Source organism: Alosa pseudoharengus, unplaced genomic scaffold (assembly GCF_046254945.1).
Source record: "Alosa pseudoharengus isolate Yale_2024_CS ecotype anadromous, Long Island Sound unplaced genomic scaffold, YU_APseudo_1.1 YU_APseudo_1.1_scf_13, whole genome shotgun sequence".
NCBI classification, from domain to species: Eukaryota; Metazoa; Chordata; class Actinopteri; order Clupeiformes; family Clupeidae; genus Alosa; species Alosa pseudoharengus.
Window position 1 is genome coordinate 36,517,266 of NW_027468598.1, and position 7,500 is coordinate 36,524,765.

Genomic DNA, 7,500 nt, shown 5'->3' on the forward strand with positions numbered 1-7,500 from the left:
CTACCATCATATTTATACACACACTACCTTCACATTTATACACACACTACCATCACATTTACACACACTACCATCACTTTACACACACTACCATCATATTTATACACACACTACCATTACTTTACACACACTACCATTAAGCAATATAGCACGAGTGAGAGTGGGGTTGGTCATGGATATTCCCACGGGTGTTCCCGAGTGGCGCAGGTAACAACAGCCGTGGGAATATCCATGACCAATCCCACGATCACGAGTGCTATATTGCTTAATGGTAGTGTGTGTAAAGTAATGGTAGTGGGATATTCCAACTCATGGAACGTCTCTCGGCCAATCAGAAACAAATAAATAGTTCCATAGAACCCAATTGTTGTATAATCATATTTATACACACACTACCATCATATTTATACACACACTACCTTCACATTTATACACACACTACCATCACATTTACACACACTACCATCACTTTACACACACTACCATCATATTTATACACACACTACCATCATATTTATACACACACTACCTTCACATTTATACACACACTACCATCACATTTACACACACTACCATCACTTTACACACACTACCATCATATTTATACACACACTACCATTACTTTACACACACTACCATTAAGCAATATAGCACGAGTGAGAGTGGGGTTGGTCATGGATATTCCCACGGGTGTTCCCGAGTGGCGCAGGTAACAACAGCCGTGGGAATATCCATGACCAATCCCACGATCACGAGTGCTATATTGCTTTTATACAACAATTCTACCACAAACTAAATAATCTGAAAACACCCCATTATTGTTTAAAAATGTTAATTTCTACATCGTTCTTACGCATCAAAAAATAGTTCCCTTTTCAATAGACAGCGTCTTGGTTGCTAGGTAACCAACATTCCAGACCCCTCGTTACGGGTCTTTGTGGTTTACATGTCTTCTTGAAAGAAATGTTGAAAGTCGGGCTGAAATCACATTCATATCTAGGTTTGCTGCATGCATGTTACAAGGACACTGGGCCATGTCATGTAAGGTACATGGTACTGCAAAAAAACGGAAACATACATACATACATTGCAGAACCACTCAACTTTATTAATGTATAGTGAATAAATGTTACACTACTGTCTGTGCACAGCCTGACGTGACGATGCTAGCACGTTAGCAGCGGTTAGCTAATTATGCTAACGTTAGTTATCTACAAGTCTCCTCCAAGTGACAATCATATTATACACAATGCTGGCAATGCTGAGAACAATTAGCATCCTCGTTTATCTTACTTACATTGAGTTGACTGTGTGGCTTAATCCACAGATGTGGTGGAGCACTGTTTCGTTATGGTTTGCTAAGGAGTAACCCATTGCTTAAAATAGTGGAGAGCTGGGATGAGAACATTGTGTCAAATCTTCGCATTGTATCGCGGAGTGATTTATTATTTGCTGTGCTGAGTCTGAGTTGAAATGTCCAGGGATATTCCAACTCATGGAACGTCTCTCGGCCAATCAGAAACAAATAAATAGTTCCATAGAACCCAATTGTTGTATAATCATATTTATACACACACTACCATCATATTTATACACACACTACCATCACATTTACACACACTACCATCACTTTACACACACTACCATCATATTTATACACACACTACCATCACATTTATACACACACTACCATCATATTTATACACACACTACCATCACATTTACACACACTACCATTACTTTACACACACTACCATCATATTTATACACACACTACCATCACATTTATACACACACTACCATCATATTTATACACACACTACCTTCACATTTATACACACACTACCATCACATTTATACACACACTACCATCACATTTACACACACTACCATCACTTTACACACACTACCATCACATTACACACACTACCATCATATTTATACACACACCACCATCACATTTACACACACTACCATCACATTTATACACACTACCATCACATTACATTAACACACTACCATCACATTAACACACTACCATAACATCACATTTACACACACTACCATCACATTTACACACACTACCATCACATTTATATACACGAGATATATATTACGAGATATGAAATATTTTACATTAGAATACAGCCTCACATCTTACAGGACACCCTAACAGTTTAAAAAGTATTTAGATACACACTGAAGTTGTGAAATCAGATTGTGTTGATCTTTAAAAAATACACATTGGATGTTTTCTATAATCATGTGGCCATGGCAGAAAGAGCCTTGCTTCAGTGTTCAGTCTTGGCCTCGTGTAGCATATATCTCTGATCTGAAACTACGTCACCTCAGTGCAAGCACATGAATGGAACTTCCTCAGAGGTCCTGAAAGTAAACAAGTGCTCAGGCATCTCATGTCTTCTCTGTATTTTGTTTTGATTTGGATTTCGGCTGATTCTGGCTCCCTGGTCCTGTAGGTCCCCCAGGTTGTGTGCAGTCTGTTGCCAAAGCACACACACACGCACACACACACACACACCTCCCCCTCCCTCTCCTTCTCTCCTCTCCTCTCCTCCAGCCACAGCTGAATTATCGAGTTAGCGCCACTCTCTGGTGGCAAATTAGCATTCTGGCTCCGAGAAGGGCCCTGGCTCACCCTCCAGCTCACACATTTCCCCGGGAGCTCACAGAGAGAGAGAGGGAGAGTGTGTGAGAGAGAGAGAGAGGAAAAGAGAGAGGGTGGAATAAAGGGGAAAAAGAGATGGACGAAGAGGAGATATAAACTGAGATGAATAGAGAGAGAGGGAGAGAGAGAGAGAGAGAGAGAGAGAGAGAGAGAGAGAGAGGGGAAAGAGAGGGAGAGAGAAAGAGAGATGCAGAACTATCAGCCAAGTTAATCTAAGGAATCAATTTACGCTGGTCGCACTGGCAGACTGCTGGGGACCGATGGTTAATATGAATTCACCATTTTAATTGGAGTCTGCAGGAGAGAGAACGCTAGCGGGGCCCGGCCGCAATTAAAAGCTAGAGTATAAAACTAGAGAGAGAGAGAGAAGAGAGGAGGAGAGGGAAGGTAGAAAGAGTGATAGAGAGTTAAAGAGAAAGAGAGGAGGAGAAGGAGGATGTGTGTGGGTGAGCGAGAGAGAAAAGGGGAGATTGTGATAGAGAGAAAAGAGGAGGAGAGAGAAGGTAGAAAGAGTGATATAGAGAGAAAGAGAGGAGGAGAGGGAGGATGTGTGTGTGTGTGAGAGAGAGAGACAGAGAGAGAAAGAGAGAAAGAAGGGGAGAGTGTGATAGAGAGAAAAGAGGAGGAGAGAGAAGGTAGAAAGAGTGATATAGAGAGAAAGAGAGGAGGAGAGGGAGGATGTGTGTGTGTGTGAGAGAGAGAGAAAGAGAGAAAGAAGGGGAGAGTGTGATAGAGAGAAGAGAGGAGGAGAGAGAAGGTAGGAAGAGTGATATAGAGAGAAAGAGAAAGAGAGGAGGAGAGGGAGGATGTGTGTGTGTGTGTGTATGTGAGAGAGAGAGAGAGAGAGAGAGAGAGAGAGAGAGAGAGATGTTAATGTGTGTGATTGGCAGAGCTCATGTGTCAGCCTCCATTATGTAAAAGCAGCTTTATTTTCATGTGCATTACATAAAGGTTTGTTTTCATGTGCATTACATAAAGGTTTGTTTTCATGTGCATTACATAAAGGTTTGTGCCGCAGTCCTTCCTCTCTTCCAGGGTGAGTTGTGAGCTGAGGGAAGAGTGGCCAAGTGGACGCCTGTTATTTAGCACTGTGGAAAACTGGCTGTGGTCTGCAGTGGCATAGTCAACACTCGGGACTTAGTGTCAAACTCAATTAGTCCCACAACTAGAAACCGCATGGAACAAGTCCTACGGAACTCATCTTGTAGTTCAGATGATCAAGACGTCTGAAGAACAAGCCCTCCAGCATCGGCCAGCATCTCAGATGTGTTCGGTTTCCTACGTGAACTGCACTTATCCTGCCACCCCTGACTGCCCACACACACAAGGCCCTCAATGTACACCCAGCTGCAGCAAATGCCCTTCTCACACACAAGGATGTCCACTGCAGATGCCCTTCTCACACACAAGGCTGACCACTGCACTCTGCAGCCAGATGCCCTGCTCACACACAAGGCTGTCCACTGCATGCTGCAGCAGATTAGGCTAAATGGGGTTTTGTCAACTAGCCCAGTCACAGCACCTTCATTCAGGGCTCCACTTCGTCCTTGACGTGCTGTACGTCTGGTGTCTGGTTCCACTGACAGAGAGAGAGACAGACTGCCGTGTCACTGGGGAGGTCTGTGGCCTTATCGTCTGTGATCAGGAGAGTGGGGGTTGGGGGGGAGGTCTGTGGCCTTATCGTCTGTGATCAGGAGAGCGGGGGTTGGGGGGGGGGTGTCTGTGGCCTTATCGTCTGTGATCAGGAGAGCGGGGGTTGGGGGGGTGTGTCTGTGGCCTTATCGTCTGTGATCAGGAGAGCGGGGGTTGGGGGGGTGTGTCTGTGGCCTTATCGTCTGTGATCAGGAGAGCGGGGGTTGGAGGGGTGTGTCTGTGGCCTTATCGTCTGTGATCAGGAGAGCGGGGGTTGGGGGGGGGGGTGTCTGTGGCCTTATCGTCTGTGATCAGGAGAGCGGGGGTTGGGGGGGGTGTCTGTGGCCTTATCGTCTGTGATCAGGAGAGCGGGGGTTGGGGGGGTGTGTCTGTGGCCTAATCGTCTGTGATCAGGAGAGCGGGGGTTGGGGGGGGGGTGTCTGTGGCCTTATCGTCTGTGATCAGGAGAGCGGGGGTTGGGGGGGTGTGTCTGTGGCCTTATCGTCTGTGATCAGGAGAGCGGGGGTTGGGGGTGTGTGTCTGTGGCCTTATCGTCTGTGATCAGGAGAGCGGGGGTTGGGGGGAGGTCTGTGGCCTTATCGTCTGTGATCAGGAAAGCGGGGGTTCGGGGTGTGTGTCTGTGGCCTTATCGTCTGTGATCAGGAGAGCGGGGGTTGGGGGGGGGTGTCTGTGGCCTTATCGTCTGTGATCAGGAGAGCGGGGGTTGGGGGGGTCGTCTGTGGCCTTATCGTCTGTGATCAGGAGAGCGGGGGTTGGGGGGGGGGGTGTCTGTGGCCTTATCGTCTGTGATCAGGAGAGCGGGGGTTGGGGGGGGGGTGTGATCAGGAGAGCGGGGGTTGGGGGGGGTGTCTGTGGCTTTATCGTCTGTGATGTGGAGCGGGGGGGGGGGGGGGGGGGTTTGACCAGGAGGTTATGTGAGTTAAGGCGGCAGAAAATGATGATGGCAAGGAGAGAGAGAGAGTGTAGGAGAAAGGGAGAGTGGAGGAGAGAGAGGAAGAGTGGAGAAAAAAGAGAGGGAGAGTGTAGGAGAGAGGGAGAGTGGAGGAGAGAGAGGAAGAGTGGAGGAAAAAGAGAGGGAGAGTGTAGGAGAGAGGGAGAGTGGAGGAGAGAGAGGAAGAGTGGAGGAAAAAGAGAGGGAGAGTGGAGGAGAGAGGGAGAGTGGAGGAAAGAGAGAGGGAGAGAGAGGAGGAGAGAGAGGGATATAGAGGAGGAGAGAGAGGGAGAGTGGAGGAGAGATAGAGTGGAGGAGAGAGAGGGAGATAAATAGCTGTAGATCAGCTCTTTTTTTGAGGGACAGTTGGAGCAAGATGTGTGTGTGTGTGGGGGGGGGGGAAGAGAGCAATTTGGGGGAGGTGTAAAGGGGATGATAGAGAGAAGTAAGAGGAGCAGAGAATGATAGAGAGAAGTGAGAGGAGGAGAGGAGCATTACGCAGGTGGAGAGAGATAAAGAGAGAAACAAAAAAACTAAAGATAGACAGCAGAGACAAAAATCCCCTTACACCAACTCGCCCTCCCTCTCATCATCCCTCTCTCATCATCCCTCTCTCATCATTCCTCCCTCTCTCATCATCCCTCTCTCATCATCCCTCCCTCTCTCATCATCCCTCTCTCATCATCCCTCTCTCATTCTCCTTCTCTCATTCTCCCTCTCTCATTCTCCCTCTCTCATCATCCCTCTCTCATTATCACTCGTTTTTTTGTCATTCTTTTTCTGTGCTGCCGTGACATGGGATTTCACTTCCTGCATGGACTCCTGGGTAGCCTGATCCATTATGGTCGGCATTAATGCTCCTGGCACAGGTGTGATGAACAGGTGTGATGGCACAGGTGTGATGGCACAGGTGTAATGGCACAGGTGTGATGGCACAGGTGTACAGGTGTAATGGCACAGGTGTAATGGCACAGGTGTAATGGCACATGTGTGATGGCACAGGTGTACAGGTGTAATGGCACAGGTGTAATGGCACATGTGTGATGGCACAGGTGTACAGGTGTAATGGCACAGGTGTAATGGCACAGTAGGTGTGATGGCACAGTAGGTGTGATGGCACAGGTGTAATGGCACAGGTGTAATGGCACAGGTGTGATGGCACAGGTGTAATGGCACAGGTGTGATAGCACAGGTGTAATGGCACAGGTGTGATGGCACAGGTGTGATGGCACAGGTGTACAGGTGTAATGGCACAGGTGTAATGGCACAGTAGGTGTGATGTCACTGGTGTAATGGCACAGGTGTAATGGCACAGGTGTGATGGCACAGGTGTACAGGTGTAATGGCACAGGTGTAATGGCACAGTAGGTGTGATGGCACAGGTGTAATGGCACAGGTGTAATGGCACAGGTGTGATGGCACAGGTGTACAGGTGTAATGGCACAGGTGTAATGGCACAGTAGGTGTGATGACACAGGTGTAATGGCACAGGTGTAATGGCACAGGTGTGATGGCACAGGTGTACAGGTGTGATGGCACAGGTGTAATGGCACAGGTGTAATGGCACAGGTGTGATGGCACAGTAGGTGTGATGGCACAGATGTACAGGTGTAATGGCACAGGTGTAATGGCACAGTAGGTGTGATGGCACAGGTGTAATGGCACAGGTGTAATGGCACAGGTGTGATGGCACAGGTGTGATGGCACACAGGTGTGATGCGCTCACCGTTATTGAGCCTGCCGTAATGAAGGGACAGACAGACTGCTGCCGCAGTGGGCTAATACCGTCTGAAACACCTGACCGCCCGAATGCCCACTAGACAGCCAGACTGGCGCTGACGATGAGGTCTGATGACATCAGCGGTGACAGGCTGTTTTAGACGTTAGTCTGATGACATCAGAGGTGACAGGCTGTTTTAGACGTTGGTCTCATGACATCAGAGGTGACAGGCTGTTTTAGATGTTGGTCTCAGTGGATTGGTAGATGATGTTGAAGCACGATGATGAAGATGAAGTTGACGTGTTTTCAGAGGCGCTGTTGAGAATTGTGACATCATGTGTTATGTCTTGTGTCTGACATCTAGTGTGGAGCTGTGTGACATCAGTAGCAACTAGGGCAGAAAAGGGTGTTTTTTCAGCCCCTGTCCAGGCTGCAGTGCCCTGATGGTGTTGGGGCAGAACTGGTGCCCTGTCCAGGCTATAGTGCCCTGACGGTGTTGGGGCAGAACTG

At 47.8% G+C, this 7,500-nt stretch overlaps 1 protein-coding gene across 4 annotated transcripts in view; it reads left to right on the forward strand.

Moving 5' to 3' along the window:
- Positions 1 to 7,500, forward strand: part of LOC143122146 (muscleblind-like protein 1) — a 112,023-nt gene that overhangs the window by 78,775 nt on the left and 25,748 nt on the right. The gene's annotated exons all lie outside the window — the stretch shown is intronic.